At 45.7% G+C, this 13,944-nt stretch overlaps 1 protein-coding gene across 6 annotated transcripts in view; it reads left to right on the top strand.

Annotated features, from left to right (window-relative positions):
• The window catches only part of ADGRF5 (adhesion G protein-coupled receptor F5), a 99,377-nt gene that overhangs the window by 19,349 nt on the left and 66,084 nt on the right, over positions 1-13,944 (top strand). For 4 of the 6 annotated variants that reach the window (XM_043591606.1, XM_043591602.1, XM_043591605.1 and 1 more), the window contains exon 1: positions 9,999-10,253. The exons of 1 other annotated variant lie outside the window; for it this stretch is intronic. The gene's annotated coding sequence lies outside the window, so the exon portion shown is untranslated. Of the gene's footprint in view, positions 1-9,995; positions 10,254-13,944 lie in introns of those variants that run through there. One more of the 6 variants, XM_043591604.1, reaches the window with a different exon arrangement.

The raw sequence follows: 13,944 nt of genomic DNA, 5'->3' as shown, positions 1-13,944 counted from the left end.
CTTTGTCACCAATAAAAATTCCAGATAATTTTATATCACATCACTAGGTTGCAGATCCTTAAACTCCAGTTTATTTTCATTACCACTTAAAATTGTGTAGTTATTAAACTTGCACCATGAAGTCTTTTAATTGAATATATTAACAAAGAAGTCAGTGTATTACTAAGTCACATTATGTTTTAATATCTCGAAAAGCACATTGTAAGGTAATTATTTTCCTTTGTAACCCTATGTATTTTGTTTTATGCATTTATTTTTTATTTTTGTAGTTGTTTTAACACATTTAAAAACATAATCCCAAGAAGGATCAATAGTCCTGACCAGATGCCCAAAGGAGTCCGTGGCGCAAAAAATATTTTCACCCTATTTTTGAATTTTTTTTTTCAACGTTTATTTATTTTTGGGACAGAGAGAGACAGAGCATGAACGGGGGAGGGGCAGAGAGAGAGGGAGACACAGAATCGGAAGCAGGCTCCAGGCTCTGAGCCATCAGCCCAGAGCCTGACGCGGGGCTCAAACTCACGGACCGGACCGCGAGATCGTGACCTGGCTGAAGTCGGACGCTTAACCGACTGCGCCACCCAGGCGCCCCTTTCACCCTATTTTTGTAGTATTTTCAGCCAGAGTCAGTGAGATGCAAACTTTTTCAGTCTTTATATGTCTAAAAAGATCTTTATTTTGCTCTTGTGCGTGAATGTTCTTCCCAGTATGGAGCCAGATGAGGTTGCCTGGAAGAAAGCACAGGTGAGAAGGGACAGTGGGACCCTGGACCAAATCTGGGGCACACCAACTTTTAAACATCAGATAGAGGAAGAAAGGCCACGAAGGAGATTGAGAGGAGGAACCAATGAAGTAGGAGGAACGCCAGAAGGGTGGGTGTCACAGAAGCCAGAATACTGGGTTTCAAGGAGGGACTGGCCAACTCTGTCAAATGGTGTTGCAGGTCAAGGAAGGTGAGACCGGCCAATGGACCATTGACTATGGTGACGTGGAAGCCATGGTGAACACCGTGAAAGCCACTTTGTGCAGTACAGTTGACCCTTGAACAACAGGGATTTGAACTGCACAAGTCCATTTATACATGGATTTTTTTTTGAGAAATACAGTACATTACTATATTTTCTTCTCCATATGACTTTTTTTTTAATTTTTTTTCAACGTTTATTTATTTTTGGGACAGAGAGAGACAGAGCATGAACAGGGAGGGGCAGAGAGAGAGGGAGACACAGAATCGGAAACAGGCTCCAGGCTCCGAGCCATCAGCCCAGAGCCTGACGCAGGGCTCGAACTCACGGACCGCGAGATCGTGACCTGGCTGAAGTCGGACGCTTAACCGACTGCGCCACCCAGGCGCCCCTCCACATGACTTTTTAAAGAACGTTTTCTTTTCTCTGGTTTACTTTATTGTAAGAACACAATAAATACTACATATAGCATACAGAATATGTGTTAACCAACTGTTTCTGTTACAGGGAGGCTTCCAGTCAAGAGTAGGCTATTAGTAGTTAAATTCTGGGGGGGTCAGAAGTTATTTGCAGATTTTCAGCTGAGCAGGGGGTCAGTGCCCCTAAACCTCTACATTGTAAAAGGTCAGCTGTGCCAGTGGAGGAAGATTGATTTGATTGAATTTGGGGCCAGAGAAGAAGAGTGAGAATGTGGAGACAAAATCTATGTACTCAGCTCTCTGCTCAAAATTTGCTATAATGGTGAGCAGGAAAACGTTGCAGTCAATGGCGACAGAGAGAGAGAGAGAGAGAGACATATGAAGAGAGATTCTGGAGCATGTTTGTGTGCTGTTGGGACTGATCCAGTGCTGAGGAAGAGGAAATGGGACCCAGAGCCAAGTGGAGGAAGAGGCAAGCCATCAGGAGGAGCAGGGACACATCCTCTCAACCCGGAGGGAGGGCCAGAGAGGGCGGTGCAGGTGCGAGAGGGTTGAAAGTTTGTGTGGGGGGGGGATGAACATTCCCATTTGATTGATTCTGTTTTCTCAATGAAGTATGAGGCAAGGCTCCTGCAAAGAGTGAGGAGAGAAGAGAAGGAATGAAACAGCCATTTTGGGGATTGTCAGGCTATGTGATTGTAGCAATTCCACCAACAATTAGCAGAAGGTTGTCCTGATGTTATAGGTCTGCCCCCAGATGCAGATAAGAACCGCTGTCTGAAATACAACCTCTGTGTTCCCCACTTCTCTCTAGCTTCATCCCCCTCTGGTATCTTGAGTCTCTTCCATATGAAAGTTTCCTCGACGACCTACACGAATTATCAAGCTTCTATACAACTCACTGGAGATTTTTCTGTTGCTTCCCCAATCCTGCCACAGTCGTGACAGCCTATACTACTGATGTCACCTGGCCCCATATATTCCAGACCACTACGGTGCCACTCACTACACTCTCAGTGCAGCTACATTCCAGTTTGTTAAAAAGAACATTCAACTTTCAACATTGAACTTTCTCCCATGAAAGAATATAGGCGCTGGAAAAATTGGGCTGACTTATTTCAGGCACCATGTCAGGCACTCATTATGACGTGAACCAAACATCTTAAAGAAAAGTCTGCAAGTTTAACACAAGTTTAATATCGTCTCTCTCTCTACTCAGGAATTATTACTCCATCCTGTATTGTGCAATTGTCCCAATTTAGGCGTAAGAGGAAAGCTATCTGTATAGTATCTAGCGGGGTCAGGGGAGGGGCAGGCACCAGGGCACAATGTTGAGAGTCCTGTATGGGAAGACAGAAGGCCTAAACTCCAGTTCCGGCTCTGACACTCCTGGGTGTTATGACCTTGGTCGCCCCTCAATGTCCCTCTGACATCAGACAGCTGGAATAATGATCACTGGACTCCTTTTACTATGACATTCTTTGATTCTTACTTTTATCCTCACCTGGATAACTCTTCAACTCATATTTATCTAGTGGTTTTGGCATCATAGCTGTCTGCTAATCAACTTGATAAAATCTGAGGAAATTACGTCTGCAATCGGAGGCAAAAATGAGGGAAATTTTCTTTCGGGGTCAGGAGTGCTGAGACCCTGAAAACAGTACAGAGCAATGGAATCTGGATAGGAGTTGCCCTCATGGGGACAAGATTTTGCAGGCCCAAACTCGGGCCTTCCGCCTGTTTGCAGGTGGCCCTCTCTGTTACCTGAGGTCGACGCTGCCTGCTGATGCAGAGCAGAGCATGTGCTCCCCAGATACACAGTGAAGAAGCAGAGGTTAGAACAGGAGTGAGCGTGGACAGAACATGTGCACTTTCTAGTAAATGCAGCTGCTTTCTAAATAGATTCCTTCTAAGACCAATGGAAGAAAGAATCCCCATGTCCTCAAATAACCTGTTCATTGCCGTGATGCTGACAGAAGCTTTGAGGGAAGGACTGAAGGGAGAGGAGTCAATGACAAATTTGGTCAATCAATAACTGATGTCATGTGTATGACAGCTGCAGCATGTGGGTGACATATGTCATGCTGTGGGCATCTGCAAGGACTTTCTGCTCTATGAATCACATGTCACCTATGGGAACTGAAGGTGGAATCTGAAGGCTGGGGATGGCTCATCCTCTCCATTGATGGTCAACCCTCTCCAAGCAATGGTCAATAAAGGTCAAAGGAGGGCTGTTGATGACATCTCTATGGAGCCATGTCCTAAATCTGCCTCCACGTCCCCCATATGCTACCCTTCCCTCTTCTGGGAAAATGTAGGGAAAGTAATGATGGGTGTGGAGTGCAAAACAGGGTTCCATCTGGAGTGTGCCTTTGTGCTTTGCATTTCTGACAGAAGCCAGAGCCATCACTGGAAGCATAAGAAGGTGGGTCCACTGGAGCTGTCAACCGTATCTAATTGGTTCAAAAGATGGAAGCTTTGGGATCTTCCATAGCAAACTAATCTAAGTATCTGAAAGACACGAACACAAAGAAGGTGTAATAACTCTATTGGTGGAATGGACCCAGTAACAGCACGTGCAGATTAAACCTGAGAGTCCCCAGCTGACTGTAAATCTGACCAACTCCAATTAGCAGAGACTCTGCCAAGATACACACACAAAAGATAAGAATAAGACCATTTGTATACTATAAAACTGACCGATTATTTGTTGGTTCCTTCCTTGCATAAGGACAGGTCAGTGCCAGAGGGGAATTTTCCTGGCCTTGATATAGAAACACCAAAAGAGAGCTGACCCTGGGCCGCACGGGGTCAAAAGGGTTACCAACATCTGGTTGTAGATTAAAAAACCAGGGCTTACCCTGCCAAGACATGAAGGTGGGAGTGTTTTGCAAGTTGAACCATTATGTACTTTTGGACGTACTTCTGCTGTGTAGATAGTAATGTTGTGGCATTCATGACTTTGTGTGTGACCCTTTCAAGTACTCTTTTTTAATGAACAAAATAAGCATCCCTGCCCTCAAGGAGCTTCCATGCTAGAGAGGGGGATGAAAGATGGAAACGGACAATAAACACAACAAATAACTACGTTAGAATGCGCGAGAGGTGATATGTGATGCGGGAAAAAGTTGATCGGGGTGGGAGGATCGGAAAGGCTGAACTATGAACTATGACAATTGGCAGAGGCCCCACTACGAAAGCTCTGTTTGGACAAAGGTGGGAATGAGGTCGAGGAGGGAGATGTGAGGATATCTAGGCAAAGAGCATTCCAGGCAAAGAGTACAGCCAGTGCCAAGACTCTGAGACGGAATTGTGCCTGGCTCGCAAGGAGGCCAGCATGGCGGGAGCAATGTGACCAAGGGGAGAGAAGTAGGAGAGGAATTAAAGGAAGAAACAGTGGGAGGCCCACAGATGTGGGGGGTGTAGGCATCGCAGGCCACCGAAGGAACTTTCAGTTTGACCGTGAGAGATGGGAGCACAGGATTGCTGAGTGTCGCTGGGCATCATATAACGTACTTTTTGTGAGGGCCATTCTAACTGCATTCTTGCACAGACACCAATTAAAGGCAGTGATAATAATGCGGTCAAGAGACAATGATGGCTCGATGAGAATGATAGTAATGCAAAAGGTAAGAAGTGCCCAGTGATGTGGATATTTGGAAGGTAGAGATGATAGGATTTGATGACAAATTTATATAGAGTGTACGAGGGGGAGCTTAAGGATGACTCTTAGAGTTGTGGTCTGGACAACCTGGAAGGATGGCCATGTCCTTTACTAAGATGGGAGAGACTGTTGGAAATGCTAGTTTGGGAGGGCAGATCAGGACTTCAGTTTGGCCATGTTCAGTTTGAGCTCCTACTGGATATCCAGATACAAAGTAGGCAGTTGGATATATGGGTCCGGAAATCAGGAGAGAAGTCCGTGATAGAGATATGCATTTGAAAGTCATCAGCACAAAGATTTAAACCATAAAACTGCTGGAGATCACGTGGGGAATAAGTGTCAACACAGAAGAGTTGCAAAGACAGGGTCATGGAACACGCCAGTGTTAACAGGGGCAACGAGCAATGGAAACCGAGGTGGGGAAGTTTCATTTTCCTTTTGCTTTTATTGATCATCTACTATATGCCAGCACTAGACTGGTTGCTAGGCATACAATAAATAATACTAGTCTCTGCCCTCACGCTGCTTAAAGTCAATCCATCAAAATAATCATTTGGATGCAGTGAGGTAATTGCAAAAAGACATGTACCTGGTATTATGGGTCCAGGGAGAAGGAACATGTGTCCCAGGCTGGGAGGGCAAGGAGGGTCCTTGGAATAAAGAACACCTCTAACTTAAAAGGAGACTAAAAGTTACCCAGGTGAGCAAGAGGGAAGGGCAGAGCAGTGAAACAGCCTGGAGCCTGCTGGGAATGTGCATTAATTTGGGGCTGACATTTCTGCCTGAGAAAACAGCTCTGTACAGAATGAGGTTATACCCTCAAGTCCTAAGAGACATGTCATGCCAACAAACATATATAACATGACTGGTGAGTTAGTTACTCTGGCTGCACCACTGAAGGATGGTTGAAGAAGCTTGGGTTCATCTTTCCGCCAACTCCAACATCTTAGAATTCAGGAGAAGGGCTTCTGTCACAGCCACTTGAATCCTTAGCTGTGACAAGGCAAAGTCTCCCCGTCGGCAGCTGATTCTGGGTTGCAGCCGAGACCATATGGTGGTTCCATTTTTTATTTGTCTTTGTTTTCATTGTAAAGTGAGTGGGGACAAGCACAGAGTGTTCCTAGCAACAAACGGGACTATGGGTGAGAGAGGAATTGCTCCTCAGGGAAGCAAAGGAACAGCCACCTTGACAACGCCCCGTTCCATGTCAGAGAGCCAACTGTGCCCACAGCCCGCTCCCAACCCACCCAAAGCAGGAAGTCTTGGAGCATTTTAAAAGAAGCATTTACTGGGAGCTCACTCTGACAGCGGGTGTTTTTTAAATTTGTGTGTTGTTTTTAGTTTATTTATTTTGAGAGAGAGAGAGAGAGAAAGAGAGAGAGAGAGAGTGTGTGTATGCACAAGCAATCAAAGAGGGGCAGGGAGGGAGAAAGAGTCCCAAGCAGGGTCCACACTGCCAGCCTGAAGCCGAATGCAGGGCTTGAACTCATGAGCCATGAGGTCATGACCTGAGCCGAAGTCAAGAGTAGGATGTTTAACCGACTGAACCACCCAGGCGCCCCAACAGCAGGGTGTTTCTTAAGGTAAGACAGATGCAAGTCAAGCTCCCTGGTATCATTACTTGTTTTGTAAGTCTGAGGTCTGCAAACTTCCCTTTCACCTGGAGTGGGCTAACGGGCCACCCGACATTTGCTTCTAGCCTGCAATCCTTTTCCAAAGCGGCCAGCCAGTAAAATTCTTTCAGCATCCTTTATAACTACCACATCCACGTCCAGTTTCCTCCTATTGTTTCTTCATTCTTCTCCAACACACCTACATTTATTCTAATCTACATTCAAGTCACCCCCAAAGGAACCAAATATCATGATGAAAACAAGATGTATACCAAAGTCCTCTTCGAAGTGCCAGTCTCTGGGCGCCTTGGGTGGCTCAGTCAGTTGAGTCTCTGACTCTTGATTTCTGCTCAGGTCATGATCCCAGGGTCGTAAGATCAAACATCACGTCGGGCTCCGTGCTGAGTGTAGAGCTTGCTTAAGATTCTTTCTCCCTCTCCTTCTGCCTCTCTCCCCCGCTTGTGCTCTAGAAAGAAAGGAGAAAGAAAGAAAGAAAGAAAGAAAGAAAGAAAGAAAGAAAGAAGAAAAGGAAAGGAAGGAAGAAAGAAATCAACGCTAGCAGAAAGCAAAGGAGAATACCAAATCCACATGCGCAACTATTATTACAACAAAAATTTCTTTTCAGTAAAGATAACAGTAGCCAACACTTATACCATCTCTCTATGCGCCAGGCACTCTTGCAAGCATTTTAATCTTCACGGCAACCCTTAGGTAGGTATTATTATTACTCCAATTCTATAAATGAGGAAACTGAGGTGCAGAAGGACTAATAACCTGTTGAGGTTGCCCAGAGCTATTAGCAGATCTGGGGTCGGCACTCTCACCGCCATCCTACTCTGGGCTTTCAAGACCTGGGCGCTTTTCCCCTACGTACATTTAGTATTCTGGATTTTTAGTGTAATAAAGAATCTAGAGTATCTCTATCCATTCCTTACAGAAAAAGTCAATACTTCGTATATTTAGCATAGGAAATTAATTTGGAATATTTTAGGATATGATTTGAAGCCCTTTGACTCCGTGTGTATGTGTTTTAATACTCTTCCTAATATTTTTTTAAGCCAAGAGTAGTATTACAGATAGGCCCAAAAGATCTATTCTTCATCGTGATTCACCAGGTTACGATTTTTAGCTTTTAGCTACAAATAACAGAAAACCCAGCTGGAACCGGATTAAATAATAAGGGCTTTTATTGCCCCACTAAGGGTGAATCCAGAGGTAATGTGCATCCTCACTTGGCTTCGTGTCCAAGCATGCCCCAATGTCCGGCAAGGAGAATGAGATCCGCATGCTTTAGACCAATCACGATGCCCACCTGGCCCGAGACAGCCAGGTTGCCTTCCCTGAGTTCCCCAGCCACCGTGGGCTGGCAGCAAGGAGGAAGTGGAGGGTTGACTGTGGCCGGCAAACTCCAAGTCCGCCCACGACGACGTGAAGCTAACTGGAGAATACAACTGAGAATCACTACCGAGAGGTAGAGTAATATTGTGACGGTTCATCTTTTGTTTTTGCAAGGGAGAGTCACAACTGTATTGGGATGTCCGGTATTTCCGTGTTTGTTTGTTTGTTTTTAAGGTTTTGTTGAAATTCCAGTTAGTTAATAGACAGTGTGATATTAGTTTCAGGGGGCATGATTCAGTGATTCAGCACTTCCATACAAGCCCCAGTGCTCATCATAGCAAGTCTATCCTCTTTTTTGGTCAAAATTGTTCACTTTTGTCTCAGGGCTGATTACTACTGGTAGTTGTCAACATGCCTATGGGTGATAGCTTTTTCTAAGCGTATTTACTTATTTTTTGAGAGAGACAGAGAGAGTAAGCAGGGGAGGGGCAGAGAGAGAGAGAGAGAGAGAGAGGGAGAAAGAGAATCCCAAGCAGGCTCCGCGCTGTCAGCACAGAGACTGATGCGGGGCTCAGACTCACACACCATGAAGTCATGACCTCAGCCGAGACCAAGAGTCGGACGCCCGACAGACTGAGCCACGCGGGCCCCCCGGGGATAGCTTTGACCAGAGGGGAAGGTGGGCGAGAAGGACAGAGAGATGGTGTGGGATAGGAAAAGAGTATGAGCTTGTAGGATTAGAGCCTGGGGCCCCAGATTGTAACAGGTCTCCTCCTCTGTACCAGGCTCTCCCGGGAGCCTGTATGTTCAGCGGTCGTGTTAGCCACTTTCACACACAATAAAACCAAGTCTCAGAGACGTGCTGTCATGTGTACGAGGCCACATAAATAGAAACCCATGGGAATACAGTCTGAATCCCTACAGTCTGACACTGGCCGAGCCCAGCCCAGGCCTTGTGCCTCAGCCTTTCCACGGGAGGGGGTCCAGAGGAGGGCTACCCGAACAACACTCCCCACACGAAAGCTTGAGAACAAGAGTGATAATCTATCACGTCTCATCTGTGTTCTGACCGCGGGCAAGTCGCTGTTTCTCCCCGGCTCGCAGGTGCCTGACTTGTAAAATGAGGGTGGGTAGGTCACTTCCAGCTCAAAACTCTGATTATAAGTCGTCTTCAAACACGACAACCTGAATACAGCCTGCCAACCGGCCCTTTTCCATGTATCTCCTGATCTTTAAAGATTAGTGCTGTTATCAAGATGATATTTGAAGCATCACAGCATTGGATGCATAAGCATCCAGAGTGTTCCTGGAAATCCGAGAGAACTAGTTGTCCCCTTTTTTTAAGTCTTTTTTTTTTTTAAATTAATGTATTTACTTTGAGAGAGAGGGAGAACACAAGGAGGGGAGGGGAAGAGAGAAGGAGAGACAGAAACCCAAGCAGACGCCGCGCCATCAGCACGGGGCCTGATGATGTGGGACTTGAACTCAGGAACTGTGAGATCACGACCTGCGCCGAGATCAAGAGTCGGACGCTTAGCCGACTGAGCCAGCCAGGTGCCCACAGTTGTCCCCTTAATGTGGCAGATTTGAAGTGCAGCTCTCTCAGTGCTGGGGCTAAGAGTATCTTTAGGTCTTTTCATATTCTGGGGATTTTTAAAAAAATTCTCTGACTTCTTGATGCTACCAGAAATAAGAACTCAGCAATAATTTTACTTTCCTTCCACTCTGAAAACACAGTCTGATTTAGTGAACATCTTTCAAAGGTTGAAACAGTGCATCCTACACCACTCCTTAGCTCGAACCCCTTTGGAGTTTGCTTTGGTTTCATTTTTCTGATTTTTTTCCTTTGGTGAAAGAAAAGCAAGAACTAGGGGCATTGGCCAAACAAGTCTGGCCACTCAGTGGAGAGGTTTCTAGATAAGAAGGATCTGAAGGACTTCCCATGGGCGTAAGGGAAATCGCGCACGCCATCCGGGGAAGAGGACCAGGAAATCGCTTCTTGTTTTTCAAACAGAAGCGAGCCTCTCAACGGATGGCTCTGTGAGGCTTGGAGGATCTCTGCAGGGGAGGCACGGGAGAGGGGTGAGGCAGAGCTCGGCACGGAGCCCTCACAATGAATCCTGCTTGGCTTTCCCTTCATCGGGTGTAGATTTCCTTGGAGAGCATGGGGCCAATGGCCTCATAATGGAAACCTGGATGATTTTAGACATCTGATCAGAGCAGAAGCCAGCCTGGGGACTGCGGTGCTGAACAGGTAACAGGCATTCTACTGTGGTTCATCTCCCTTTGTAGCAAGACCCTGGGGGCGCCTCGGTCCAGTTATGATCCTCTTTGCCTGACTTCCTTTTGTATAGCTGTCACATGTATGTTGCCAGCATAAAGCATATCTGCTCAAGAGCATTGTTCAGGCTGTTGGCCAAATTGACGAGGCTGTGCTTAGGAAGACGGAGTGTCGGCAATTAGATGGCATCTTTTAAGGGTTTCCTCTATAATGAAGAGAGTTTTCCTTTTCTTTTTCTTTTTTCTTCTTTCTTTTTAAAATGAATTTTCCCATCCCTGAGCCAGAAAATACCATAAAGACCAGAGCATGCATGAAGGCCGCCATGAGTATTTCCATGGCCGGGCATCGATGTGTCGTTGTGCTGCCAAGAGGCTGTACTGGGTCTAGGAGGGGGAGCACCAGCTAATCTCTCAGCTCCCAGGCAGTCCCTGGGGTAACGGGTGATCTCCAAAATGTTAAACTGTCACCTCCCGCCCATGAGGGAGAGGAAAGCGTTTACAGTCAGCGCTGGGAAGGAAGTCAAGAAAAGTGCTGAGTTTAAGAGCTGGGCAGACTTGGCCTTGAGCATTCTAGAAGGAGGAAAAGCTCTTTGATGTGTGGCTCGCTTAAACCATGTTTTCTTACACTTTGCAGAGAGCCAGGCCCTGCCATTTCACCGCCACTCCGTTTTTCCTTCCATAAAGGGCTGATGTTTTTGGTCATTCATTTCTGAATTATATAAGTAGCACATGAATATATTCCTCCTGTAATAGAATATTTCTAACACCCTCCAGTACCCACTATGTCTTTCTCCTCCCCCAAATTATCCCATCAACAATTTGCTGTGTATCTTGTCCATTGTTTTCTGTCTTCTCTGCTCTCAGGACAAGCCAAGGCACAGAGCACAATAAATCCTCATTGTCAGATTCATTTATCGATCTTTAACGACACCTTTTCTCACTGAGAGATAAAATGATACCTGGAGGTGTCGACGGCTCTTTTGACTCTTAGAAAAGTCCAAAAGAGTTTTGTTCATTTTTGTCATTATTACTTTTGCGTTGATTTTGGCTTTGGCAATCACTATTAATAATGGCTTCCCATAGGCGGCTGGGTGGCTCAGTTGGTTAAGTGTCCAACCCTTGATTTCAGCTCAGATCTTGATTTCACGGTCGTGGGATTGACCCCCACACTGGGCTTCACACTGATTGTGGAGCCTGCTTAAGATTCTCTCTCCCTCTCTCTCTGTCCCTTTCCCCTGCTCATGTGTGCAATGCTCTCTCTCAAAATAAATAAATAAATAAATAATTTTTTAAAAATAAGAGCATCCCACAGATTAAACTCTGGATTTTCTGGAGGTTTGGCCTTCTTTCTTTGAAGGCCATCAAAGGCAGCCTTGTTTTAGAAATGAAAGGGGGAAGAAAAGGAAAGAAAAAAGAGGAAAGGAAAGGAAAGGAAAGGAAAGGAAAGGAAAGGAAAGGAAAGGAAAGGAAAGGAAAGGAAAGGAAAGGAAAATGAACTTGGATAGGTAGATGAATGATTAGCTAGCTAGCTAACTAGCTAGAAGCTAGTTAGATTGAGCGGTTGGTTCAGGGAAGATAGGATGAGGGTAGGAGAGATTCCCTTTTTATTTAATGGATAATAGATTTTTAAAAAAACAGGTAAATTCAGTTTCTACCTCTTTTGGCCCTCTGTGAAAAGGTAACCATCTATTTTTGCCCCCTGCACGATGTCATGAGACAAGTGAGTAAGAAAAATTCCCTATGAACCAGTCGATATGGGTCATGGAGAGACCGTTTGGAAAGAAGTTACAATGTCAAACCCGAGAATAATTACAAAATACTTTCAGTTGCTATTTGGTATTTTCTTGGCCTTTCCAAAGTTTCCCTATCCAAAACTAGAAGGCCATTTGGCCCTGCTGATTTTGGACATTCTGTCGTGCTTCTTCAGCCTGGATCCCTTCTCCTGGGCTAATCAGAGTAATCACGTCACCGTGTCCCCATGCAGGGACTGCTGCTTCTTCCACCCCACCTCAGGGGAAACACATATCCTATCTCGTTTTATGGAATACAAAAATGAAAGGTTCGGAGATTAAGCGGTTTGCCCAGCATCACACAATGGATCTTTTTGGGGCACCAAGATAAGAAAAAAACCGAGGTCTCCGGCTTCCCAGTCCCTCTTGGGGTCAGTAAGGTGAGAATAAAAGTCATGCAGAGGAGAGAATTAACGTGTGTGGCTGGATTCTGTCAGCTTCCTAGCAACATGGGTTCCCAGTTTTGCTGGGAATCTACAGACAGACCAAGCTATTGCCTGGGCCAGATTTTAGCAGATTCCAACACTTGTCCATTAGCATCACTGTCGAAACTTAACAAAAAGAAAACAATGCCCAGGCACTTCCCTGCAACAGCTAGATCAGAATCTCTGGGAAAGAGATCTGGGCAGGGCCGTTTTTTCTTTTCTCTCTCTCTTTCTTTCTTTCTTTCTTTCCTTCCTTCCTTCCTTCCTTCTTTCTTCTTTCTTTCCTTCCTTCCTTCCTTCCTTCTTTCTCTCTTCCTTCTTTCTTTCTTTCTTTCTTTCCTTCCTTCTTTCTTCTTTCTTTCTTTCTTTCCTTCTTCTTTCCTTCCTTCCTTCCTTCTTCTTTTCTTTCTTTCTTTCTTTCTTTCTTTCTTTCTTTCTTTCCTTCTTCTTTCCTTCCTTCCTCTTTCTTTCTTTCTTTCTTTCTTTCTTTCTTTCTTTCTTTCTTTTTCTCTCTAAAACGATTCTTTTATATAGATAGGGTTGGGAACCATGGAGTCCCAACTGTAAGAGAGAAAGTTGACAGATGGAGAAGCAGAACCAACACCTGTTCATGTGGCCAAGCATTTGGGGCCGGAAGGGCCAGCAGCTGTGAGCACGTGAGCAATGTGCATTAGGATTCTGGCTGCTGCTGTCTGCCCATGAGAGAAACGGACCCATCTCACACCCACGTGTGAGAATGCAGAGATTTCCAGTTCCCCCACCAAGGGCCCGGCCACACCCCTGACTTCACTGCAGATAGACTGGCTCCCTTGTTCCTTGCGAATTTTACGAACCCAGATTAAATGTTCGAGGTAAACAGGATGTGCTCTTCTGGTGCCAAATGATTATGGGGGTCATATATCTTATCCCACGGCACATTGACGTGTGTGTCCCCACGTCCAGAAAAAAGGGAAGAAAGAAATACTAATTATCCTTTGCGTGATCTGCCGCTTTGTGGATTGAGCTAGGTATGGATAGACAATAAATCGGGGTTATTTTTTTTTTTCAACGTTTATTTATTTTTGGGACAGAGAGAGACAGAGCATGAACGGGGGAGGGGCAGAGAGAGAGGGAGACACAGAATCGGAAACAGGCTCCGGGCTCTGAGCCATCAGCCCAGAGCCCGACGCGGGGCTCGAACTCATGGACCGCGAGATCGTGACCTGGCTGAAGTCGGACGCTTAACCGACTGCGCCACCCAGGCGCCCCTCGGGGTTATTTTTTAATCATAAAATGTGCTCCTAGAACTATCCCCTCCAAGATCTCTCAATACATTTCAAGCTAGAATCGCTCGTGGCTGTCATGTGTGTGTGTGAATGGAGAGCGTTAGGAGGGGCTCTGCCAGCTTTACGTCAGAGTCCAGGGTGCCCCTGGGTTTCGGCACATAGTAAGTACCACCGGGCGGCTTGTT

This window comes from Prionailurus bengalensis, chromosome B2 (assembly GCF_016509475.1).
Source record: "Prionailurus bengalensis isolate Pbe53 chromosome B2, Fcat_Pben_1.1_paternal_pri, whole genome shotgun sequence".
Classification (NCBI taxonomy): domain Eukaryota; kingdom Metazoa; phylum Chordata; class Mammalia; order Carnivora; family Felidae; genus Prionailurus; species Prionailurus bengalensis.
This window is presented reverse-complemented; position numbering and strand designations above follow the sequence as displayed.